We start from the raw sequence: 26,234 nt of genomic DNA on the forward strand, positions 1-26,234 counted from the left end.
AGACAGGAGTGACTTATTGGGGTGAACATGGGTCGACGTGGTGGAGGAGGAGGAGGAGGAGGAGAAGGAGACTGGACGTTGCGTAGAGGTGATAAAAGGGGCGGGTGTGAAGAAGAAGGAGGAGTTAAACGACAGTGACGGACAGGTGGAAGTCGTGACCCGTGATTGCAATCCGAGAAAAGAGTGGAGGAGTAACTGAATCTTCCTCTGAAAGGCAGGAAGAGAAACATTCAGCAAACTTTGTGTTTGAAATGAACAACTAACACTGCAGTTATCAAATCCATCCAATACATCCATCCAAATTTGTAGTTTAGGACAGTTTGTTTCGCCTGAAAATCAGTTCTCTCTTTGACTTTTGCTCCACATTTGGACGGCTATGTACGGCAACTCCACTGGACCAAAAATGGCACCGGACTCAATCGAGGTTCTTCAGTTTGTTTATTTTTTAAAATTTCATTGTTACATAGTTTCTTGTCTGTTGATTTGTTGTATGAAATGAAAATGTAACTGAATAACAGAGTGCAGGTCCTTTATTTGTATTTCAGCTCCCAGGATGTTGATGTCATGAGGCAGCTCTACATCTCCCGAATGGCATTCCTGAAGGTGGGAGTGCAGCCGCTGTCCAAACTCCAGGTATGTCACTTCGAGATGATAAAGCACACGCCAGAGCGCAATTAGGCATATCTCACCTCAAATGAGTCGGACAAACGGGCGCGTTCAGCACAGCAGGCCACGAGGATTGCAGCAGCGAGGGCCAGTCTCCAGATAGCGCCGTCAAAGGTTAACCAACCCGAGGCGAGATGGCCGCCATAAAAATGTCAGCTGACGAACGGATTTCAGTTAGCCGGTAATTCTGCCTGATTGCGGTCGCTTTAAACGATTTCTCATTTTGCAGTTGTTTGTCGACCGATGATGATAAATTTGAGTTTTAGAATTTGAACGATAGTAATGTAAATAATGTCACGTCAATAAAACGTAATTTCATCATCACGCCCTTTAAAGTATTATGATCACTGCTATCATTTCATTATGTTTTAATCGTATAAACACAAATTTAACGTTAGAAAAACTTCTGTCATGATGGTTGTTGCAGCGTAAGCGAACGGGGAATCCTGATGTTGTTTTCTGCTTCTTTTTTTTTTTTTCGGACGACATGTTTTTCTGGCAGCGCGAAGCGAAGAGCAGTTTGGCCCCTGAAAGGTCGCGGGCGTTGACACAGCGAGACACTCCTTTCCTTTCTGTCAAAGAGCCCTCAGCACTTATAGCGCAGACGCTCCAAATGTAGAGACACAGCCCTAAATACATAAAGGCTTTAATGCCGTGCAGCGCACAAACCGTTCCTTCTGCCCAGACAACAACGCACTAATCTGGGCAGCTTGGCTCGCTGGTGAGGACCTGGGGATCTAAATGAACATGCAACTCCACGCGTTCTTGGTCCTTCTGGAAGGTCGACTGGCCCAAAACCCCCCAAAGCACAAGGCCGTTTTTTCACCCGCTCCAGCCTCTGTCCCCTGAAGACTTTTACGATAACGCCTCTGTGTCTTTTTGTGTGTTCGCCAGAAACACTGTGGGCTTTAACTCTCCAGAGTCGAAGTTAAACAAACTATTTGTCTCTGGGGATTCCACCTCACTTTTTAAAAACTTTTCTTAGCAGCCCTGAGTTTTTATTTCTTCACCTGCTGGATGAATGACACTACAGAGTCGGCATGTGAAGGTCTGTTGTCGTGATGTGTTATGAAGAATATGTTGGGCACTGCTGACTGAAGCTAAAGGTGATAATTACTTAAACACAATGCTCCGTCTGTAGTTGAAAATTTAAAGATGTTATAATGTTTGAAATCAGAAAATATCTTGTTCAGTAATTGGGGAAAAAAAAAACCAAGACAAAACAAACAAGCAAAAAAAAAAAACAACATCCAAACAACAGGATTGTGTTTTATCAACTGAACAACAAGACGTCTCCAGTTTTTTTTTTTTTTGGAGAACATTTTTAAATGAAGCCGTCTTGCAGGTGAGAGGAGCTCCGGGTGATGTCTGTAATTCAACTTGGCAAAAACAGTACGAAACAAGATTATCCTGACTGAGTCCTGCAGAAATGAAACTTCAGCAGCTTAACCCAAAGTGCCATCTCGGTCGGTGTAACGTAGTAATCATAACGTGAAAATGGCATTTTGCGCTTTAATCTGCTAGACTGTTTCTCGGCGCAGCTCAGTTCTTTTCATTTCAGCTCTGCTCACCCTTTTTCTTGGGAAAGGCCGTTAATTTTTTTCCATAGAGAATCTGGAATGCACAGCAAATAGTTGTGACGCAGATTTGCATGCACTCTCGGGGCATCATTGTGACGGTGTAAGTGAATGCGCCGACTTTTCAGCGTCTTTGCAGTAATCCCGCCGGCTAGCCGCCGTGGATCTGAGAACGCGGGGTTGGGTTTCGCCAGCGGGGTTCTTTTGACCGGGCTCACAGGGGATGAGTGGAGATCCTGAGCGCTACAGGGGCACTTATGAAGGACGCACATTGTTGCCAGCCCTGGGGAGAAAACTGAGCAGTCTGGCAACACAGGCGGAATTTCCTACTGTGATGTTATCTCACACAAGACATTTAGTTTCAGCCAAATGAAGGAGAGGGAGAGAAAGAGGCCGGGGGGTAGAGGGAAAGATGGCTGGAGGAGGGAGAGAGGTGAGGATGAGAGAGAGAAAGAGGAAATTAAAGTGCCATCGTGTGAATGCGGTACCTGTCTTCTTCTTCTGTTGTGCGCAACACGCTCATGTTGCGGCAGCATCAGACGGCCTCATGTTGAAAAGAAACGGTTAGAGGACCCGTTTATTACGTTGAGCTGAGCAGAAATTCTCACTTTTAGGAATTTGAGAGAGTGGCCAAGACTAAAATTTGTAAGGAGGCATCGCTTCAATCATTTGATCTGTTTCACTTATGAGAACAATATTGTTGTTCTGTTTTGGCAGTGATATGAAAGTCTGTGTGTGTGTGTGTGTGTGTGTGTGTGTGTGAACCTCAGATCGGAGACAGAATATGAAGTCTACCGTCCAAATGGAACAAACATCATTTGTTTCTTTGTCTCATTTGAGATTTGAAACCGAAGTAAAACAAAATAACGCCTTGTGGCTCGCTCAGGTTGTCCGTGACTTGACAACTTTCACCGCGTTTTGTGAAAAGCGGAGCAGCCAAAGCTCTGAGTCAACAGGGAGGGCTGCAGCAGCGTCCGCCAAGGCATCGAACCCGCCTGTCAAAGGGCGCCTTGAATGGACCTTTGAACCGGTATTAAAGAGAAAACAATGCAACACTCTGGTGACCTTTGTACGCAACGATTTCATCAGGCGAGCCCATTGGCTGAGAGCACAGTTTGAATCTCGCACACAGTTGAGTGTGTTTGTGGGTTTTTGTTCGATTTTCATTCAATCGCCGTAAAAAACAAAAAAAAACAAAAACAAAAACAAACTGCATCATATTCGTACATTAGCAGCCGCGGGCAGCGTTAATATAACGCAACACTCAACGACTTGAGACCAACAACAATGAAACAATGAAATATTAGCAGGCATCAGCACATTTTAGAAGCAGTAAACTCCAATGAAACCACGTTTATGAGGCTGTAATTGCTTTAAAGACTTTTACTATCATCGAAAGTGTGAACTGTTTTTGTCAGCTAAGAAGTCAGGTGACCTCTAGTCCTCATGAAAATATATTCTTAATGTAACATTCATATTATTTTTTTAATCTTTCCAGGCATTTGTGCAGAACAGCTCGTATTTCAACAACTTTTTAAGCCCGACACGAGGAGATTCTGTGTCTTTGGATGCATAGAATTTAAAGATAGAGTGGAAAATCCTCATAAAAGACTTCATAAAAATTCCAGAGCAATCGAGCATTCTCTGTCTTATCTGTCTGATTGAGCCGTGACAGGACTTAATAATAAATTTGCTGGATTGCTTGGACCACTTGGCAGACGAGTAAATGTTTGACAGGGGCTGTACAGGCGGTGCTCTCAGTGAAGCTAATGGCTGATCTGCAGACCGAGATTTAAAGATTTATAACGGTGGATAATGATTACTAGAAGGCAATTCGTCCTGAATGACTTCACACCTTCACTGCAGCTTTAAATTAGGCGAGGTGGCGTTTTTTTTTTTTTTTTTTTTTTTTTTTAATTATTCTTCTGAAATGGGAGAAAATCAGCATTCAACATTTCCAACTTGCAGAGAATCTAATCTTTAGCATTTTTGAGAAAACAGACAAACATTGATTCTGATGCTGAACCTCCCCCCACCCCCCCATAAGAGTTGGTGTCAATCATACTTTTCAGCATCGTTTCAACATCAAAGTTTGAAAAGAAAACTATTTCACAAAGTGTTTGCTGTGCTGCTGTTGTGAGGAGACTCCTGGAGCCAAAGCGACACAGAGTGACATGTGAGTGACAGTAACATTTTTTGTCATGTGGAGGCCGACTGCTTCTGTCGTTTAGAGGACATCGCCTTCAGTCACAGTGAAACTTGATCCTCTGAGTGGCTTCGGGCCCCACTTTTTTTTTTTTATATATATATATATATCTGATTTCATTTCTTCCTTGCTGTAACGTCGTCATAAAACTGATTTTTTAAAAGTTTTTCCACCCATCGCCACAATTCAACTTAGAAGTCATTACATGGAATAAAAAAATAACGTTCTCCGGCTCCTCCCCCGCTGCAGAAGGACACTCAGCAGTAGTACTCTGGATAATGATTACCAACCGGCAATCATTTATCACGCAGACGTTGTTAATGTTTTCTCACCGTGTTTACTACACCACTCTGTGACGACTATACAGCAAGGTGACAATCATTAGACAGAGCGCTTTGGAAAACTACAACCTTTGGATGACACAGACATAAGTGTAAAATAGGAAATTATTCACTGCGTTCACTTTAAATGAAGGGAAATGTTTCAGGATGGGAAAAGGAAACAATCCAACACGAACCTTAATGATTGCCTTATTTCATTTAGGTGATCCACTTCCTGTTTGCTGCTCATTCTGACACCTGTCCGACTCTGCTGGAATTCAAAATTGTTGCTTCAGTGCTGCACTTTCCTTCGAGCTGGCAGCTTTGGGAAAAAAGTGTACATATATATATATATATAGAGAGAGAGAGACTTGATTAATATCTCTTCCAGAGCCAGAGAAGCTGTAAACAACACTATAAGCACTGATGTCATGCCGTAGTTAGTTAAAGTTAGTTAAAGTTCAGATCATACCAAATGCATGAATACAAAATAGTCTGTCTAAGAATAGCTTAAAGCTAAAACATACATGTACCATAATGTTTTGACTTTCTTTTGAAATATTCTCTGCAGAACCGTGCTGTTCCCGTATCTCAGGGTGTAGAGCTGAACGAGAGGGCATGAGGGATTAGCGAACTTTTACCGGCTAAATAAGAAACGATTTTAAAAGCCGCTTTGTGAAACATCCACGTCTGACATATGACCTGTCAATCTAAGTCACAGTTGGACCTGATTAAGCTGATGAAACCAACAGACAGCCACTTGAAACTGACAAAGACACATTCCGCTTTGTTTGTCAGAGGTTGTTGTTCCAGCAGCAACAGGGTGTCAGTCATATGAAGGCAGACGTTAAAGGAAGCTCCAAAAATAATCCGTCTTTGAGTATCAAAGATTCTCGCTCTTTAAAAGAAATCGTACTGTAAAACAAGTTCAGAGTTTTAATACAACTAGTTCACTTATTTCCAGTGCAGATGAACTTGAAAACACTGTGTTGCATCGATTCGATGACATTCATTCGCCGTGTTCCTTTGTCATGGATTACGTGAAGCAGCAATACAGGCCATATGTCACAATTTAATGGCTTCAAAAACATCAAACAGAAACACTGTGGGTGAGGTCAGGTTAGTTAAACTGCTTTATGTTGGATTTTAAAAAGGTTGTCAACGTGGAGGCGACCTGATAATTTGTGTTACCACGAGCAGGCCTGTTTGATTCCTGGCAAATTATTTACCTGCATGTCATTTCCATTTCCTGCCTCTTCACTCCTGTCCTATTTGAAAATGAAGGAGTTACAAAGCAAAAAAAAAAAAAAAAAAACTAACAAAAAACAAACAAACATTTGTGTGATTTGGGATTGGTTAAATCTCTGAACTCAACTGGAGTTGATTCTTCCAAATTTCCTCATTTGGTGTTGATGTTGAAGCTGCTGTCCGAATCAGAAGATTACATAATTTTCATACCCATCAGAACGCTCAGTGACCCCCACGGATTTCTCCTCATTTCTCAGGTTTTTCCAATTATCTTTCTTGTCCTGTTAAAACGTAGAATCTGTGATCAAAGTTGGATCCAAGTCACATTTAGTTCTCTTGAATGATGCAGCTGTCCGACCTGAGAATCCACACCTTTGATTACTCGGTGCTTCTAAATTAAACTGTCAGAAAACTGTGAAAATCGCCGCCGTAATTACCACTGTGGCCTCAGCCTGAGGCCGTTAGCTGGACCGTGGAAATATAACGAACATCAGCTCGCTGAGGCATCTTAGTCCAGACGGCGGAGCTCCGCAGCGATAACGACCGATGAGTTTATTAGCTGCACAAAATACTGCTAGCAAAGCATGCATTTGAATTTATTCTCCGTTGCTTTCCCCACGTGAGTCAAATCTCTGTTTTAAAGGTGCAAAAGAAGAAATAATGATCCTAATTCAAACCAAAACAGCGGAGGGGATGTAGCGTCACGTAAGCAGCTAACTGGAAGAACTGGAAGCTTTTTTTATTTCGAATCGGCGGCTTTGATGTTATGAAATAAGCAAGCAGGTGAATTGTCTGAACGCATCTTTCGCTGAGGTGAATATGGGTGATCGCTGTATTTTAGACCAACCCCGCCGCAGCATTCACTGTGATGTGAATGGATACTTGCTGCCGTGTGTTTGAGTGAAGAGGCCCCCGGTCCTTGTCGACTTAGCCATGTGACACGCGATAGGGTCCAAATCCAAAGTGGAATGGCTGCAGGCTTCAACCTGCGCTTAAGAGGGTCACCGCCGAACAAAGGGGGTTCAGTCACGGGCTGAGAGGCTGCACTCAGTGAAAGGAACGTGGGGCCAGAGTGGTGTGTGAGTGTGTGTGTGAGTGTGCGTGTGTGTGTGTGTGTGTGTGTTGCAGATTGGATTGTCAATTCAACAAACGATTCTGAGAGAAAAATGTGTCTCATGTCGCTGAGCTTGCCTCCTCATTCAGACTAACGCTGAACCTGCAGTAAAAACAGCAGAAAACAGGCGAGGATGAGAAAAGACACTTCCAGTGGAACCTCACACACGTGTTCAGCCATTCACGTTGACATCGCCTGTAGACTTGGCTTTAGCTTGAGTTTATCAGATAGATGTTCTCTGGAACAGTTATTCCCCCCACAAAAGGCTGTTCCTTCGAGCCGGAGTCGAACCAGCAACCTAAGGATGTCAGCTCTGCTGTCCTACAGTCCTCCGCTCTACCAACTGAGCTATCGAAGGGACACTTTAGCTACTTTCTGCTACAAAGCAAAAATTCAAGGCTGATGTAAAAGTCAGGTTGATCAAAGTGGAGTCGCTGCTCCGGCTCCATCCGGAAACATTCCTCACATGGCTGGTATTTTACAGCAAAACTAGCTTCCTTCGAGCCGGAGTCGAACCAGCGACCTCAGGATGTCAGCTCTGCTGTCCTACAGTCCTCCGCTCTACCAGCTGAGCTATCGAAGGCTGTCCTCCTGCCTACGTGCTGTTGAGCAGAATTGAAAACACACACAGCTGCTGTTGTAAAGTCTCAGGTGTAGAGTTCATCGACACAGCTGATTCTCTCAGCGACTTTGCTGTTCTACATGGAAGCTGGTTTTATGTGTCAGGTGTACAAAAGCTCCACTCCTCTGAGCCGGAGTCGAACCAGCAACCTCAGGATGTCAGCTCTGCTGTCCTATAACCCCCTGCCCTACCAGCTGAGCTATCACAGGTTAGTAAAAAAGGTTGTTTATTGATGATCAGAAATAAAAAAAGTGCACAAATGTTTCTCTAGAGTTTCTGAGGTGGAAGTGAAGCTTCAGATTGATTCTGTCAGTGACTTTATGAGGGGACATGAGATGGCTTTGGTGATACAAAAGCTTCCTCCTTCGAGCCGGCGACCTCAGGATGTCAGCTCCGCTCTACCAGCTGAGCTATTGAAGGGATATGATGGTGCTCTGTTCTGCTGATGATGGAGCTTTCTTGTTGCCGCTGACACACACAGTGAAGTGCAAATATTTGCACAAAAGCTGAAATAAAATACCTTGCAGCTACTGTTCTACCAGTCAGACTAAGACTAACAGAAAATGTTATTATCGTCAATGAAGTCGGCGCCAGTTGTGTGTTTCCATGTAAATGCTCCAACTGCAAAAGTCTCCTCGTTGGAGACGAACAGGCGAGCTAAGGATGTCAACACCGACGTGTTTGTCTCTTCCACAGAGCTGTTGAAAGCCATAAAGGTGTGTTATTGATTGAGAAGTGCACAAATGCTGCCATGAAGAAAGTGGAAATGGGGCTCAGCTTTCAGATGCAGACCTTGTTTAGGTGGTTTTGGTTCAGTGTAGATACAGCGGACCAAAACATGCCTCCTTCGAGCCGGAGTCGAACCAGCGACCTAAGGATGTCAGCGGTGCTGTCCTACAGTCCTCCGCTCTACCAGCTGAGCTATCGAAGGGCCGAAACCTTAATCACTTTGTCCAAAAGTAAACTGATCGGCGTTCATCCTTTCTGTGCAACGGAGAAGTGTCTCAAGGATGATAATAAAGTGATCTTTACTATTTCTTGGTTTTGTGTGCGTGTGTTTCCTGGGTCAGTGAATCTGCTATCTCTCTCCATTCCTTGTCTACGAACATCATGCGGTGGCTCAGCTTTTGCATGAGAAGCCTCGGACTCCCCAGACATGCCTGCTCCGAACAATATCTGTATTATGCACCAAGCCTTTTCTCTGAATCAAAACGCCCTGTTAATGCAGCTTCCCACTCAGTCTTGGCAGAGAGGCTCCTCCGGTCGAGGAATATCTCACCCTTCGAAGCGAACGTGTGGCGTGCCAAAGCGGCAGAACGCAGCCGCTGCCTCGGCTGGCACGCATCATTCAACGTCAGGCCATTTCCCACGGCAAAAAGGCTTAGAACGCTATAAAAAGACCAGAGACGAAGAAAGTCCTGTCAAGTTTTTCCACTTGGGTTTGTTCTCTTTTTCTGTCTCTGTGTTTTTTCACCTCAGTACCTATTTGTCCCCTTTTCTTTTCTCCCCCCACCTTCCCTCCCTTCTCCTCCTCCTCAGCACGTCTAACATGTCATTCTTCGTCTTTTGTACCTACAGGCCTTTTTCCCCATTGAACTCCCCACCCTCTCCACTCCTTTGGCTCTCCCTTTCCCTCTCAGGGGCCTAATTATGAGCCGGCATTAAATAAAAACATTTATATTTCTCCAAAAAAAGGCTTCTCTCTGTGCTTTCTCTGGACAATGAGGGCTTGTGATCCCCCCCCCCCCCATCCTGCTCCCTCTTTCTGTCTCTTTCTCCTCCGAGTGGCCATTCACTGGGGGTCTCTGTATCTCTTTGTGATTGGCTCGCTCTAGGACTCCTAGGGGGCAGTAATTGTGTCTCATTAAGTCTTACAGTAGTCGTGAGGGTAGTGTAGCGGGGTGGGAAGTGTGGGGGGGGGGTTCGCCGCACAAGGCCCTGCAATTAGAAATCCCAGAGAGCTTGAATGGGAGCCCTAATCAGGCCACAATGGCTGGGGCTCCCTGCCATTTAGGCCAAAAAGGAAGTGTTGCCATTGTCCAAACACACACACACACACACACACACACACACACCAGGAATGCATGCAGCACAGCGGGGATGGATGTACTTGTGTGGTGGCGTCATCCCAGAGGCCAATTTGGAAGGACTGTGGAGTTGCGGGGGGGCTTTTCACCGCCTCAGTCACGACACACACATTCATGTTCTCAGAAAAGTCGTACACACACACACACACACACACACACTTTTCCATCCACACTGAAGCTGAAAGAGGTCTCATTAGTGATGTTCAGGACGAGCTGGGAGTTCGCTCTCTGTTTGCTCATTTGTCACTCTGTGATTCCTCCGGCTGCACACCGGAGTTTTTCCGTTTATGTGCGGAAAACATTTTGGCGTATTTCAGCTGGGTAATCAAAATCATAAATAACCCGTGCACATCGCCTCTGTGGAAAATTCAGTAAATTTCTGTCTGTGAAATAATAATAATGAAAAAAAAAAAAAAAAAGTGCATACAAATAGTGATATTCCAGCACCATCTGTCTCTAAAAGGGAAATGCACTGAAAAGTGAAAACTTTGCAAAGCCTTCCTGTTTCTTTTTTTTTTTTTTATCTCATAATAGGAGCAGAAAGTGGGTCTCTTTTGCTTCGTTTATCTGTGTAGCGTTCCCAGGAGAAACAGTGGCTACCCCTCCTTATCTTTGTTACTGCCGAGTGCTGCAGTGGATTATGAAGTGGATTATGCAAATGCCTCACAATATATTCATATTAACAAAGGTTGAGGTTCATGTGCCCGTGCCCGGAATTTATGAATACGCAAATTAAAAAAAGAAATATGTATAAAAGCCTGATTGGCTGGAATGTGTTATCATTTAATGAAAATGAACTTGCTTCCCGGTATTGTTGCGTGTTTTGGCTCTTTTGTTAATTTGTTGAATTAGCTGCATCTGTAAAAAGGAAGCAATATCTAATTCAGCACATTGTTTCAGTTACTGTTTGGGTGTTTTAGTGTTGCTCAATAACTGATATGCCTGTAGGTATTATACATGCATAATTGTATAGTTGTTTTTTTTCTTCTTCTTCTCTACTTTTTGCTTTATTGTGTCCTGGAGGAGTGGATTGTGTTGCATTGTTGGAGGTTGTTGGATATTGATCCCAACGGATCCGCTACAGTTCTTTCTTTCTTTCACCATTCCGACATGGATCAAAGTAACGCACACCTCTCTTGTTTTGGGTTGGGGTTAGTATTTCTGTTGGTGCAAAATCTTGTCAAGCTGATTAATCCACAATAAAAAATAAAACTTGCACTGGGTGGCTGCAGCCCCGCTGGGGGAAGAAGAAGAAGGAAAAAAAAAAAGAAGGTCATGAGTGAAATGAAGGTCACGCAACAACTAATCTGTTTTACATTTACAAACTGAATTTACAGCTCATCTTCTACATGGACCAGACCTGGAAACACAAAATGATTTACAGGTCAAACCATGTTGGAAACTGGGCCAAATGTTCTTGTACATATAAATAAGTTGCAGCTTTTCATCCTATAACAGGAATTTGCTTCACACAGACTATTCATCTGAATTTTTCACAACCAACTCTCACTTGGAACGAGGGTTTGAAAACCTTTTAGCTCTTTTGATACGAAAGCATCAATCTGCTGGATAGTGATGAATGAAACATGATAAGTGCCCACAATTTCGCGCTAGATTATACCTTGTGATGCAATTAAGAAAATTACATGTATTAAAGATATGATTCATCCTGAGGTTCTTGGCCTCAACTCACCGGTGTGTTCATGAACAGCCAACAGTGAATGTCTCTGAACAGGGCATAAAAAAAAGTCACAGACATGAGATACTGTAATAATAATAAGCTGTGAAGGCTGCTGAATACCGAGCAGATAAAGGTTACAGGTTAAAGTCACAAGTTCAGACCTGCAGACTGGGCGCGGACAGTCAACAGGAAAGGCTGTCTGCCGTTTCCTTTCCATTCCAACGCTGCATGTCGTATTGTATCTAGATATTGGCAACAGGAAACATCTTTAAACCTGCTTGAATAGATATTTAATGAGAATGAAAACGTGTCTGCATTCTTGGGCGGTGAATATTTAGGCCATTTTCCCATAGACTTCAATTTGACTTTACAATCACGATAGCCACTTTGAAAAGGTTGTCATTTCAGCTGTTAGTTTTACCATTTTGTCATTTTTAAAAAGTTCTGTTGTTTGCTCAGATTGTTTGTTGTGTTCTGTTATTGTGACAAATGTTGCCGCCGCCGTCCTTCAGAGGGGCGACCAATCGGGGGAGACGCCTCATCCTCTCATCTGCTGCCAAATTTCAGGCGTCCAGTCACAGGTGACGTTTTGAGCAGGTTGCCCAAGTTTGTAATTTGGACCTGTTGTTGCTGTTGCTGTGTGTTGTTGGTTCTTTTTTCTGTTGTCTTATCAGACACACACACACACACACACTGGAGAAGTAGCTAAAAGTTCACTGTCAAGGATGCTTCAGCAGGTTATTTGGCAACTTGAGGACACACACTGACCTTCCAAATGTTCCTTCATCTGCACTCCCAGTGGTCATGTGTGTTTTGTGTTTTCTCACAGGGTCACTGTCAGTGCCAGTCCCACAGTATCGTTTTCCATGCTGGGAACGATTTGCCCTCAAATTTCATGACCTCATGCCAGATTCTGTTACAGCTCTGTGTGTTTCTGTGAGCCGGAGCTGAATGGCTGACCAGCTGAACCAGTGTGACTGGGAGCTCTGTGGGGGGAAGCGTAATGAGTTTCATCTCAGCGACGGGGGCAAGTGGTCTGTGGGCGGCGGCGGCAGCATCAGCAGGGACGGGACAAAATCTACTGTCTAATTGGTGTTATCAGCATTTTAAACACAATTAATGACAGCTCCCTCTCTTCTTCCTCTTTCCTAATCGTAGGTGATAATTATTGTTTGTGACCTAATTTACACAAATAATTAACAGATGTATGCTGACAAATAGGCCCACTTGATTCTTTGCAAATCCCCGAAGCATTGTATTGTTAATTGGGCCAAATGTAAGTGGATACTCTGACATGCCCCCCCCCCCCCCCCCCCCCCCCGTCCTCCTCCTTCTTACAGCTCCTCACTGAATACAGTCCTAAGCCTCTGAATAAACAGCTTCAACCTCAGGAGGTGTGTTCCAGCTAAAGCCCAGATTGAGTTTTGCATTGTTCGCCCCGTTAAGTGAAGTCAATACAAAGTGATGAACAGTGTGTTTATTGGAGCCTTTACAACAAAAGAAAAAGTCCCACTATGACCATAAAAAAAGCTTTAAAAGTCAAAGGGTGTAAATAAATAAATGTACAATATTCAACATTTACAGAGAAACTAAAGGACTTTACGTGTGCTGCTGCTAATTTCATTTGTAAACTTCAATCAATCCACAACAACTACAGTCTGTTAAAAAGACTTCTTAAATAAAACCAACACTTAAACCTCATGCTTGTAGGATGGTGTAATATAAAAAACAAGATCGAAACAATAAATGATGTTTAGCTACACATTTTTCTCCTCTCCTGAGCCAATCACCTCAGACGTCCTGTTTTTGGCGCACGGCGGCGTGAGATCTGTAACGTTTTCCGCCGAGCAGATTCCCAAGTCACAATAAAGGCATGAACCACCCTTGTGATGGTTATTTGTAAGGGGTTTCCCACCCTGCCGCAGAAAAGAGAGCTTAGCATAGAGGCAGCATGTTCTCAGGCATTGTCTCTGGACCAGGGCCACCCGTCCCCCCTCGCTGTCCCCCTGTCAGTCAAATAACACAATGCTACAACCCCACCAGCATCTCCAACCCCCAACCTATTTACCACCACCCACGCTCCGGACACAGGGAGTGGTGACATGGTGTTTTTTTTGGGGGGGGGGCCTATTAGTCAGCAGCTTGGCCGCGATTCATTCAGAGTGCAGCACAAGTCAAGTCGAGACACGGTGGCTTTGCATAAGCATGTTGCAAAACAGGGCAAAGGACACAAAGCAGCAGCACAAGCCTGCATTTTATGGTTTGTAACACTGGCATTTCATCATCACGCCACACTTAAATGTCCTTAAATGGACAACACAAGGAGACAAAAACTATTAGTCTGCAGGGAAATTATCAGCATGAGTTGGGTTTGAGTTTAATAAATGATCTGATCTGATCTGATATTCCACCGACATGGCAACAGAGCATACGAGACAGGTGAAGCTAAAAATAAGTGCTGAAAAATCAATGATTAACCGTCTCGTATCGTGATTAAGATCAGGCGTGGGGACAAATACAGCCGAGTTAGATTTATGAACCATGAAGGCGAACCAGAAGACAAACTGATCCAACCTTATTTCATCCTCCTCACCTAGTTACTACTGAAATCAGAACACCTCACAATAAAACAGTCCCAGCTGGCTGAACAGCTGCTGACTCGGCAGCCGTCTCACTCGGTGCTGCGTCCAAATGCTGATAACCCCTTCGATAGCTCAGCTGGTAGAGCGGAGGACTGTAGGAGAGCAGAGCTGACATCCTTAGGTCGCTGGTTCGACTCCGGCTCGAAGGAGGAGGCTTTTGTAAACGTAGCTGTTATCTGTTAAACCTAAAAAAATCCCCCTTCAGCTCATTTCCGTTGTGTCAGTGGATAATGGCTTCACGCGTGAAGTTGTTAGTCTTCAGTTCCCTGGCAGCGTTGTGCTTTTGTTTCAGGTCAGCTAAACAATCCAATTTTGTTATGCAAGTTTTCTTCTCCAAATGCAGTCATTGTCACTGCTTTCCTGGAAACAGCCCTTCGATAGCTCAGATGGCAGAGCGGAGGACTGTAGGAGAGCAGAGCTGACATCCTTAGGTCGCTGGTTCGACTCCGGCTCGAAGGACAGGAGTTTTTAAAGCTGTCCTGTTAAACTGAGGACTTGCTTTATCTCCCTTGAACGTAAAAACACCTTCAGCTTTGTACACACATGGTTTGGTTATGTTTTGCTAAGCTAAGATTTACTCGAGTTTTATCATAGGAATTTTGCTCACCCTTCGATAGCTCAGCTGGTAGAACGGAGGACTCCAGGAGAGCATCGTGGTCCGGGCATCTTTAGCTCGCTGGCTCGAAGGGGGAGATCAGACCACATTGATCTTCAAATCTACAGAGAGAATCTGCCTAAACACAGCTTCTAGCAAAAAAGGAATGAGGAAGTTAGGTGGATCTCTCAACAACCTAAAAATGCATAGAAATATTTCAGCCTATTTTCCTGTTTTGTAATTTATCCATGGCTGCACAAAAACAACATTTTTGTATAATCCAGTACTCGCACATTATTTTATAATAAACCAAACCTGTCACAGTCAGAATCTGTGGCAGAATCTGTGGATTCCAGTCAGCCAATATGAAATCAGTATTCAGGAGCAGAAACAGAAAGGGTTAGTGAGAGCAAGAGTGAGGTACCACAACATGGCCTTGTGTGTCCCTGGGGGTTGGAGGGTGGTGTGGGGGGGCTTCTCTGGGTTTTTGGCCCTGGGTTCGTCCAATCGGAAGTGAGCCTGACTTTGTAGACTGACGTCTCTGTGTAGGCTCAGGCATGAGCGGGCGTGAACAGCGCCTGCGGCCATGCTGACCGGTAGTCAGGCAGGAGTCAATATGGCTCCAGGCTAAAGCATCTGGGCAGGCAGCGAGCTCGGCAGCGAGCTCGGCAGCCGTGCCTACATTTTGCATTACATGCTAAGAATGAAACGGGTCCTCTTTTTTTTTTTTTTTTTCCAGAGCAACTTAATAATGAGTGACACTGAACTTAAATCCCCGGATCGTTCGCTGGACATGCCACAAAAGAACCCAAGGACGCAATCCAAACACTAAGCCATAAATGATCATGGATGACAGCTAACGGCTACAACAGGAAACAGGAGCCGGGGTAGAAAGATCTGCATGAAGTTAACATTAATTTTGTGTGACTGGACTTGGCTTCAGTTGTTGACAAACTCGCCGACACAATAATTGTCCTGACAGTGACCTGGCATGCAGAACTACCGTGCTTAGAAATGTTTATTTGGCAGATCTTGTGATGGACAAGGCAGAAAATGTTATGTCATGTTGTTACTCGACACTGAGCACCTGTTGGCGGGCGGCAGAGGGAAGATATTGATGTCTCTGCTGGGAGTTTGTGCTGCGACCTTTTTGAGGCTGCCAGCAGTGGAAGAAGTTGACATCATGTTCTCGTCACCCGGATTTGATGAGCGAAGCAGGGAAACGTCCCCATCCGTCAAAAACATATCCCACACCCGGGAGGATGTAAAATGGACCACCTGGATTTGAGGCTTTAACAAACATTACTTTGACTTTTAGCATAAATTCGCTTAATTGTCATTTAAACCAGATGTATTTACTTTTTGCTGAGGTGCAAAGGGCATATGTTGACACACACATTGTCTGGATTGAGCCGGTTAAGTCTGATTTCACCAACAACAGCCTGACAAATGTTTCCTTCATCAATGATTTTTTAAATCCAAACAGCCTTATTTGTAAGTTTGCTTTCCCTACAGTGAAGAAACATCGTGAATTCAACAAAACAACCCTCCAGCTTAGCTTCTTTTCTTCAGCCCTGGCCTGGTTGGCCTGTCTTTTAATCCCCCAATAATAAATCCAGTCTGCTCTGAATCAGCAGCACGTCGAGGCTAAAATCTAGTCGGGTGAAGCTCTTTAAGTAGCACGAGCAAAACTTACAAATAGCACCGTTGAGTAAACTGAGTGAGAAAATGCTCACGTTAATGTGCTGAATGTGGTGTTTAGGACACCTTTTTGAAGAAAATGCAGAAAATTAGACAGTGATTTAGAACAAAGATATAAAAAAAAAGGAGCTGACGGCCGGTTTGTTACCAAAGGTGAATATGGGGGGCAGATATGGAGCCGCTGTGGCTGCTCCTCATTCACATCACTGGTTGGTTGTTGCGGTGGAATGCTAATGACGGTGAATCACAGCTCTCCGGTCGAAGTGCTGGAGGGAGCGAGGAAGTGAGGAGACCACCCAGATCTCCTCCCCTGTCTCCCTCTGAAACGCTTAGCGGCGTAATTATATGGGAGTGACTGGTGAAGAGCACTCTGTGCAAATATGGATTAAGTCCCAGACAGACGATTGTGTCTGCGTGTCATGGAGCGTGCATTTCCAAAACAACACAATCACACTTTCCTTTAATCACCAGATGTTACACAAAAGTGCAGGGGGTGAAGTTTGCACGGGTGCTCTGCGTAATCGGGGGCAAAAACTTTGGCCACGATGAGGGCGGAAGAGGGAGCAGCGACTTGACATGACGTGAAACTAAATCCATCGGTGGCTCATCTTCTCTCTCAGATTTCACTGGATTTCACTGATGTTCCACATCGTTCAGGGAAATATTGTAAGGCTCCGTTGATTATTTAATAACCATGCTCCACCATTTAGACACCAACACCATCAGCTATTAAATGTTTTTTAATCCCAGCCTGTGCAGGCTCAACTCAAAGGTTTTCACAGTCCAGCAGTCTTTTTTAACAGGTAGTGAAAGACGTTCATAGAAACTGGAAGAAACACAACAACATTTACACCAGCTGTCAACAAGTGGCTGCGTGTGCTGCTATGAACTCATACATTCACAAATCTGTTCACAACACAAGTGTGTCACTGCTTTTATCTGAGGATGTCCAGCGCCTTAGATTCCAATCAAAGACCATCTACTCATTTATTGGAGAGTAAATCACTACAGGTGCATCTGGGTTTATTCTAAGAAGTCATAAGAACTTCAGATGCTACAATTTGTAGGTAAGGAACTTCATGAATGTAATATTTCAGATTTTGAAAAGATTTGCACCTCGCTGCTGGAGATGCGTCTTCCTCCCTCTCCCTTCCCTCCCGTGAAATCTTATATCTGTATTTGGTTGATCGAGTAAACATCTGCATCTGCAGCAGCACAGATCCCACAACCCGCTGTGGCCGTTCCTCTGTTTCCCTGAGAGGCTCCAGTGTTTTGGGTTTACAGAAAACACGACCGAAAACAAACACCGCATTCAGAAGTATAGACAATACCGGGGTGGCCAGGCGAGTGTGCTGCACATTCCTCTCCCATTGGAGCTAATATTCTGGGAGACTCTGCGCATAATGTAATTAAAGGGGAAATTACGGTTTCCCATGCACAGAGGGGAGTTGGTGACTGAATGCAGGGAAGGGCTCTATTGGTATGAAACTCACTCTGTTACTGTGGGAGTAGCGCTAAATGCATTTCCCAGAATTCCAAGGCTCAGGTTCGACACATTTCACCTCCGAGGGATTCGGCTAACCAGCCTGGCTGCTTCCCCGTTAAACAGACTCCATCTCTGCTGCAAAGATATTAATTTATGAATTTTCCAGCGACAAAACCTCTCAGAGTCGGAGCTCAGGGGCTGCAGAAGGGCGAGCTCAGCTGTAAAACAGATGTGGAGAGGGCCGTTTTTTTGCAGTAATGAATGAAGTTTCCAATATGCAAGCAGCTTCTGAGGGAGTTCAACGGTGATACGTGATATGGCTGGACGAAAGCGACACCAGTTTTTTGGAATGCAAGAAATTCACCGTTGGGACAAAAATATGCGACCGATCGGCCGTCAACGTTAAATGTTGTCATGTATAAATGCCGCGTTGAATTTAGATCAAATTTTTGGCTTGGATCTAACGGAATTTTCCAACGTTTGTCAGACACACACAAACACACCAGAATCGATTCCCTGAACTTTGCATTATTGGAACTTGCTTTCTGTCCAGTCTCCATAATGGGAGCGTTGGAAAAGTGGATCTGCTCAGTAGATTGGGGGAGAAACAGCAGTGTAACTTTTAGCTAACAAGCCTCAGCGCTTCAAATATTAAACTCCCAAATTCTTCCACAATGTAACCGCATATTTCCGTTGAGATGTAATAGGGCTCACAATCAGTGTGCGAGGAACAAAATCTTTGTGACATTCTTGGAAAATGCCACATTAGAGGTTGTTTTGGAGCGGGAAGTTGTTAGATTTGTGTTTATCAGCCATCTGTCCTGACACAGCGTCCTTCACCAGCACACACAGATCCTCCTTCCTGCTCAGCAGTTGTTCTGGATGAGAAAATCAAATCAAAGTGTTCCCGTCAACTGTTAAGTTGCTTTTTTTTTAATTCTCCACCGCTCCATTTGTCTCTCTGGAGCCTTTACGGAGGCCGACAGTCACCAGAGGAGCTGTGATGGCCGAGTGGTTAAGGCGTTGGACTTGAAATCCAATAGGGTTTCCCTGCGCAGGTTCAAATCCTGCTCACAGCGAGAATCTTTAAGCATCCTTCACATTCCTTAAATTTTAAACACTTTGCCCCTAAATCTGAACCCACCAGGACTGGGCATTGTACGGCCTGCGGGCCGGATCCGGCTTTCATGATCAATGAAAAACTGAACTCATTTAGATTTGTCTCATAAGGAAAACCACAATCCAATTATGATGCTGACACACTCGCATCCCTTCGATAGCTCAGCTGGTAGAGCGGAGGACTGTAGGAGAGTGAGGCTGACATCCTTAGGTCGCTGGTTCGACTCCGGCTCGAAGGATTGCTTTTTCACAAAATAGTCGTTTGAACAAACTTCAGTTCAGTTCTTCAGGACCTGAGTAATACCTGGTCAACATAAATATACTGATGCTGGGTTTTCCTAAAAGATATCCGTAGTCAGGTTTACATCTGAAACACTTTGAAATGTTTCCTCACTCTGAAGGAAGAGTGGAGTTCGTGTCAGCTGAACATCCGAAAACCACAAACAGGTATCGAGCTCCCTCCTGACAGCATTTATGAACATGAACAATTCCCGACACGATTTAAGCACCTGAACCTGGACTGGCTTTCAATAAGACCCACCCCCATCACTTGAGTCGGTGAACAGACTTCGTTCCACAGGAAGTCATACCGGCTCCACTCCAGCTAGAAGGAGGAGGCTTTTGCGGTCGCTGCAAACCCCGACCTAAATTGTTTCTTGATTGAATGGACAGCTGTGGTGTGTCGGCTCAACCTCTCACTTTCTCTTTCAGTTCAACACGACTTGATGTAGTCCAGGTAGACAAAAGGTGAACAGGGTGGCTCTGTGGCAGTCAGCCTGCTCTCTGTCTGGTTTACCCTTATGGGTTAAATCTTTCCTCGATGACTCTGATCTGTTCGCTTTTCTTCTTCTTCTTTCTTCTCAACGTGTGCGAAAGTGAAAATTGTGACGCTGTCGAGTGAATATGAGCTTTTCCCCCAAATTCTGCGGCCTCGCACTGGACACGCTGCCGTCTGTTTATGTGATCATCCAACTCTCCCACAACCTCCAGGCAGATTGTGATCCCCATCCCAGATTCAATATGGAATCTGCTTTAGCACGTACTTTATAGATGGAGTTTAAATGTGACTCAGCACAGGACTGCCTTTTCCTGCCCCCCTTCGATAGCTCAGCTGGTAGAGCGGAGGACTGTAGGAGAGCAAAGCTGACATCCTTAGGTCGCTGGTTCGACTCCGGCTCGAAGGAGGAAATTTTAGTGGATGTGTTAAACACAAAACATCCCCCTTCAGATCATTCCAGTGGATGATGGTTTAGATGTTAGTCTTCTGTTTCCGGCAGCGTTGTGTTTTTTGTTTCAGGTCAGATAAGCTTTAATCCAATTTTAATCCAAGAATAAATGATTTATTTTGCTCTTTCGAGCAGCGCAGATCCTTCGATAGCTCAGCTGGTAGAGTGGAGGACTGCAGGAGAGCAGAGCTGACATCCTTAGGTTGCTGGTTTGACGCCAGAACAAAGGAGCAGATATCCAAATCTTTCCCGAGAGAAGTGTGAAATACGTTGCTGCCTCTGTGTTATCAGTGAGTCCTACTCAGCACTCATAATGTTGTGATGTCGACGAAGCCTTTCCCCAGACAGACACAGAAGCACCTGCCAAACTAAAAACTATTCGATCCTGCTGTGATACAAACACGCACAGCTTTACCATAACCTTAAGTCAAACCTTATAAAACATGAAATACAGACAGTTGATGTCAACAACAATTTTTACAAAAATATTGCAGCATTGGAAAAGTTTCATACTTTGTTATTCAAATTGTCACCATCTTGGTATGAACTTGCATGATGCAACAGAAATGGGACTGCTCCTGGGATTAATATGTTCAAAGGTGTGACATAAATTAATATTTGCTCCACACACACACACACACACACACACAAAACCTTTCTCCAGGCGGTGTTCTGACGCTAACAGAACGTGCCCGTCCGTCTCTCTGCATCGGTCCCTGCTTGCCTCCCTGGCTGCCTGCCTGACTGTATCTGCGTGTCTGTCTGTCACAGGTTGTCATTAATTTGTGGGATAAATGGATGTTTGCAAGTACTGAGTCAACGCCTTACACGCTCTCACAATAGAAACCTGTCAGCAGTGGAAATGTTCTACATTGCATTTGAGATGTTTAACTGACACTTATCCTGAGTGATGAGAAAAAGAAAATCAGCTCGCTCGTCAGTGAAATGAAACAAAATACTAGCTGAAACTAAAAAAAATAAATAGGCGTGGGGATTTTTTTTCTTAAACGAAGAAATAGTTTGACTGTATTTCCTGCATGAAAGTCCACACCAACAGGATTTGTGTGTGTTCAGGCTGATTCATCTGTGAGTGTGCCCCTCCCCACTCACCCCCCCCTCTGGGCTGTGTTGAGCCCGAGCTGATGGGAAGTGTCTGGGCAGGTTAATATCTCCGAGTGCCACCGTCAGCCAGCTGTCTGCTGCTGTCCTGCTGCCAAAACCATGACTCGCTCGTCCTGGCATTTAGCTACCTGGCAAGACAAACCAAACCAAACACTGCTGTCGGGGTGGAAACTGCATTCCTGCGACGTGGACTCGGTTCAAAAATATAGAATTTTGAGTTTTAATGACTCCTGACCAACTTCCATTACCATTTCAATGTCATTCATTCATGATTAACTTTGAAAGGCAAGCAGGTCGGTGCCAAAATGATGCAGGCGCTCTCGGTGTTTGGACCAATAACAGCTGTCGCTCATATCAGCAAATAAATCCTCCATTTGGTCGTATTTACTTTACTTAAATTCGTTTCTGTGGTTTTAGTGCGGTGGCTCTGAGAGGTCAAAGGTCTGCAGTTTAAGAAAACACACGGCGATATAGAATTTGTCTAAAGGTCTTTCTAGGTTAGACTAACACACAAACACACACACACACACACAAAAAGAACAAGTATCTTCTCGGGGTATTGTGCTTACAATATTTCCCAACCATGACTAAGTTTTCACGAATTACACTTCCTCCTCAAACACCCCCACTCTGACACATGCAAGGAGTGGCCAATATAACAAAGCAAAATAAGAAAATAATAATATTAGAAAACAATTCATAATATCTCATCTGTAATTACTGATGTGTAACGCACCAGAATCTGACGGTGCGTGCTTTAGGATAAAAAGGCTAGGCTAGAAAAACATCCATGCTTGTGGCTAAAAGTCACTCCATGACCACCCGTTTAAAGAAATTACTCCAAAACCGCACTGCTCACAGACTGCCGCTGTGTTTATGTCAATAATAAGTCATGTGGTCTTGTGTAGCATCATTAATGAATTAGGTGGTCTGGGTTACAGTGTGTGTGTCTGTGTGTGTGTGCGTGTCTGTGCACTTCAGCTGTGACTGGAAAGAATTGAAGGGAGAATAAGTAGAGATGTAATAAGAGCAGCCTGACGAGAGGCACAAAAACAGGAGATGAGAAGGTGAATTTGTACAAAAAGGTGGCGGGAGAGAAAGGAGCAGTGGGTGAGGAGGGGGAGATGAAGGCAGGAGGAGAAGTGGGCAACAATGAAAGGTCACAGAGAGCCAATCAGAAATCTGCAGCCTCCCATTTCCCGCATCGCTCCACGTGTCTGATGTGAAGTCCCACCGAGAAGCCGCTGACCTTGAACAAAGAGGGGAGACGGGTGACACACGGGAGGGAGTTAAAAAAGACCGAGGTGGGAAAGGTGTACGCAGGAAGAGAAGAAAGGAACGGGAAAAGGTGCGAGAAGGTTACAAAGTGGTTTTCCAACAAGTGCTGCTATTTTGCTCACAAATTTGCTAATAAGAGGGCGAAGAGGATGAAAATGTGAAGTTTTCATATGGAGGGTTGAGGCAGAACACAGGAGGGAAGGGATGAAAGATGGAGACAGACGAACAGGGCTGGGAGAGGAGTGCTGATCTTTTCTGTCATTTGTTACAATAAACTGTAAAATGTCTGCAAATAGATTTGCCTTGGCAGGTGGAGGGAGGCAGAGCGGGAAGGTGGTTCAGAAAAAAAAAAGAAAAGTGAAAGCAATTCTCCGCTGAAACAAAAATATAAATGTTATTATCTGCCTGGCTGCCAAATTACCTCAGCGTGCTGGCAGATTCCCACCTCATTTAAATGCCACCTTTCTTTCAGGTCAGCGACTTTCTGCAGAAATGTTTGGCAAAACAAAACATTTAATTGGAGATCAGCACAGATTGTCAAACAAACGGCGACTCAGATATAAAAGAGCAGAAAGCCATAATGATGAGGTTTTCCATCTCTGTTTAACATGTTCGGTGAGAGCGATACTCCACTAACTCATGCAGAATAACAGTAAATTCATCCATAACTATGCAGAAATACCTGAAATGTTTCTGTTGAAGTTAAAAAGATAATTTAATCCAAACTGCGCTTACAAAACCAAGTAAAGCCAAATGTGAAACGTGCCAGCAGTTCAGACTGTTTCTTTGTGTTTTCTTAGCTGCATAGCAACAAAGATTATTATAGCAAACAGTGCTGACATGCCATCAGTACGGACGACTCTCCAGGCCTCTCTCGCATTGATGCGGGAATATTACAATCCCATCAAAATCTACTTGGAAGTTTAGTGCTGTGATTTTCATTAAAGGAGCTGCTAATGTTAGCATGAACAGCTAACTTCAACACAAGTTTAAGTTTCAGATGCAATAAGCTGAAATCCGAATCAAATCGAACAAGTTGGCCTTGGACGCACAAAACAGCAAGGATCAGTGCCATCGTGTCACACACAGCTGCAGAGGAAGGACGGTGAGCAAAGAGACGCTTTGCAAAGTGGTAGGACGGATCCGTCATGTCTCATCACACAGTTTGTGCTTCTGAAAAACAACAACAGCAACAACAAAATGCTCTGGAGTCTGCGTTAAGCGCTTTGAACAGCATTTGTGTGTTTTAAAAAGTTATTTTGGAGCTTTAGCTCGCTCTGCGGGGGAAAGTGTAGCCGTCGTGGTTTTACCGCACTGTGCTGCAGTGACACAGCACTTACAAAGACTCACAATCATGGATTCATGTGTGTGTTGTTGGCAGGTCGGTTGTGCCACTGCAGAGGAGGCCGACGCCTCGGGGTGTTGCAGCGCGACGATTCTCGCTCTGTACACTAACCCTAACATTCACCGGGTCACGTTCACAGAACTCATTTTGTTGGAAACCAGCACATTTAGCGCCAAAACCCCTCCGAGTCTGGACTCATTTTTAACGCTCCAAACGCAAATGACACACTCAGCCGCTTCACTCTTCACTCACACTGAGTGCTTCCTCCTACCTGCTAAAGTTTCCCAAGAATGCATGTTTTAAAATGTGTCAGCAAAGCATTTATTCATTTTCTCTCTTTCTTTCTTTTTTTTTTTTTTTACAAATGCTGCTTCTTTTGTAAACTGTTACATGTATTTGTCTGCAGGCTGGAGGGATTCTTCTTTCAAGAGGTGGCTGCTAAATTGAATTGTGGTGTCTTCCCCTCTGAAGGCTACCTCGGCTCTCAGACCGAATAAATCCAAACACATCGTGAGTCGAGTTTGAATGAGGCTGTTGTTACAGTTATCTCTGATTTCATGAAGTAATCAATAATCGGACACACACACACACACACACACACACACACACAGATGGACGTTTTGTGTCTTTGTGATGACACACAAAGGCAGCATGTGCTTGTATCTGTTGGTGTGTATTGTGCTGTCTAACGGATTGCCCTCTTTGTTTACGGCTCGTTAGCGCTGAAAAGAGTCGTACTAGAAGCAGCTTGGAGGGGGGGAACAACAAATTGGGGATTATTAGTCCATTTACTGATTAGAGAAGTGAGGTACAGTTTCAGCGGCCGACTATAGACTGACGAGATTACCTCAGGGGAGGGACAGCAAACTACACAATCAACTCTGACCACACACACACATCTAGCTAAAGCACATTTAGAGCTAAAGGTCGGACAGATTTGACAGATTTGACACGTTTGGGTGTTTTTTCCAACAAGACAGTTCATGTTATGGGATGAAGGTCAGTCCCAACCCTGCTCCATTTTTTAGATTTAGACTTCAACCTAAAGAAAAAAACTTTGAGGAGAAAATAGATTGTGGAATAAGAATGTGAATCACCTCACAGTAAACACAGAAGAGTGCTCCCATCTTAACATGAGTCAAGGTGGACATGATGTATTTTTACTCCGTGATTTAGGACCCTGAAACGGATAAGAGGCAGAAGATGAACGAATGATTTAGGACTCACTCTTTGTAAGATAAATTTAACTGCCTCATGTGTCAGTTTCTCTCGTCTGTCTTTGCTCAGAGTTTGAAAAGAACTCAAAGTGTAACTGGAGGGCTAAATAAGCAGAACTTATCCTGTTCGCAGCGATAAATCACGGAGAGTTCGGCTCAAATACAGCCACACATTGTCCTGCAGTGCAAACATACACTCACAGGCTGCTTCGCTGCTGTTAATGCTAAGGTCTCAAGACTTGTCCCGTCCTGTCTGTGGATTGTGGCGAGGCTTAAGGAGTCGGTGAGAGCAACCCCACCCCCGTCAGACAGCTGAGGCTGTGAATGTGAAACATCTCAGTCTGCCTTCTCTCTCATTACTTCCTGTGCCCGGTCCACATGCGGCTCCCCGTCTTTCTCTGTTTTCCGCGGCGAGGCCTGCGAGGGGGGCACGCTGTGTGCTGGGCCGCTGGCTGCTGTGTGTTTGGTCCTGTCAGAGCCAGAGAGAGAAACGAGCTCTGTGCTGCTGAGCTGTGCTGCCATGTCATGTCTGTGGGGAAGCGACCCGGAGCTGCAGCATCTTTAAAAGGATTTAGTGCAGCTGAGCGTGAAATCCCGATCTCACATGGAGGATATCCTTATTTAAACAGATGTTAAAACCACAGCCACCTGAAAGCCTGGCCGCACCATCACCTGAGAGCTTATCTCTCTGCCGCTACATATTTGAATGTAATTGACTGTCAAGTAGACGCACAGGCCGCTCAGCCTGCAGCGTCTGTAGGATACGTGCACCAACTGAAAACGCACAGCTGTCCGTTCGGATGCATGAGCGCAGGCGGATCAGCTTGGCGGCGTGTAGGCTCGGTGCTGGGGGGGGGGGGAGACCCGCCGAGAGCTCTGCTGCTGCTGCTATAATTCATCACTTCAGGATACACTCCTACACACACAGCTCTCTGTGGGGATGATGTTCATACATGCATCCACGTTACACACTGGTTATTTT

The 26,234-nt window shown here is 44.5% G+C and overlaps 8 non-coding genes across 8 annotated transcripts; 5 read left to right on the forward strand and 3 right to left on the reverse strand.

The window, feature by feature from the left end:
* Positions 1–7,401: 7,401 nt before the first annotated feature.
* trnay-gua (transfer RNA tyrosine (anticodon GUA)) lies at positions 7,402–7,489 on the reverse strand. The gene is given in 2 exon segments: positions 7,402–7,437; positions 7,453–7,489. It is a non-coding gene; the product is annotated as a tRNA-Tyr (tRNA).
* Positions 7,490–7,626: 137 nt separating this feature from the next.
* trnay-gua (transfer RNA tyrosine (anticodon GUA)) lies at positions 7,627–7,714 on the reverse strand. Its single transcript is given in 2 exon segments — positions 7,627–7,662; positions 7,678–7,714. It is a non-coding gene; the product is annotated as a tRNA-Tyr (tRNA).
* Positions 7,715–8,596: 882 nt separating this feature from the next.
* Positions 8,597–8,684, reverse strand: trnay-gua (transfer RNA tyrosine (anticodon GUA)). Its single transcript is given in 2 exon segments — positions 8,597–8,632; positions 8,648–8,684. It is a non-coding gene; the product is annotated as a tRNA-Tyr (tRNA).
* A 5,540-nt stretch (positions 8,685–14,224) lies between these two features.
* Positions 14,225–14,312, forward strand: trnay-gua (transfer RNA tyrosine (anticodon GUA)). Its single transcript is given in 2 exon segments — positions 14,225–14,261; positions 14,277–14,312. It is a non-coding gene; the product is annotated as a tRNA-Tyr (tRNA).
* Positions 14,313–14,534: 222 nt separating this feature from the next.
* trnay-gua (transfer RNA tyrosine (anticodon GUA)) lies at positions 14,535–14,622 on the forward strand. The gene is given in 2 exon segments: positions 14,535–14,571; positions 14,587–14,622. It is a non-coding gene; the product is annotated as a tRNA-Tyr (tRNA).
* Positions 14,623–18,942: 4,320 nt separating this feature from the next.
* On the forward strand, positions 18,943–19,024 carry trnas-uga (transfer RNA serine (anticodon UGA)). The gene has a single exon. It is a non-coding gene; the product is annotated as a tRNA-Ser (tRNA).
* A 191-nt stretch (positions 19,025–19,215) lies between these two features.
* On the forward strand, positions 19,216–19,303 carry trnay-gua (transfer RNA tyrosine (anticodon GUA)). The gene is given in 2 exon segments: positions 19,216–19,252; positions 19,268–19,303. It is a non-coding gene; the product is annotated as a tRNA-Tyr (tRNA).
* An 857-nt stretch (positions 19,304–20,160) lies between these two features.
* Positions 20,161–20,248, forward strand: trnay-gua (transfer RNA tyrosine (anticodon GUA)). The gene is given in 2 exon segments: positions 20,161–20,197; positions 20,213–20,248. It is a non-coding gene; the product is annotated as a tRNA-Tyr (tRNA).
* The last annotated feature ends 5,986 nt before the right edge of the window (positions 20,249–26,234 follow it).

This window comes from Echeneis naucrates, chromosome 17 (genome assembly GCF_900963305.1).
Source record: "Echeneis naucrates chromosome 17, fEcheNa1.1, whole genome shotgun sequence".
NCBI classification, from domain to species: domain Eukaryota; kingdom Metazoa; phylum Chordata; class Actinopteri; order Carangiformes; family Echeneidae; genus Echeneis; species Echeneis naucrates.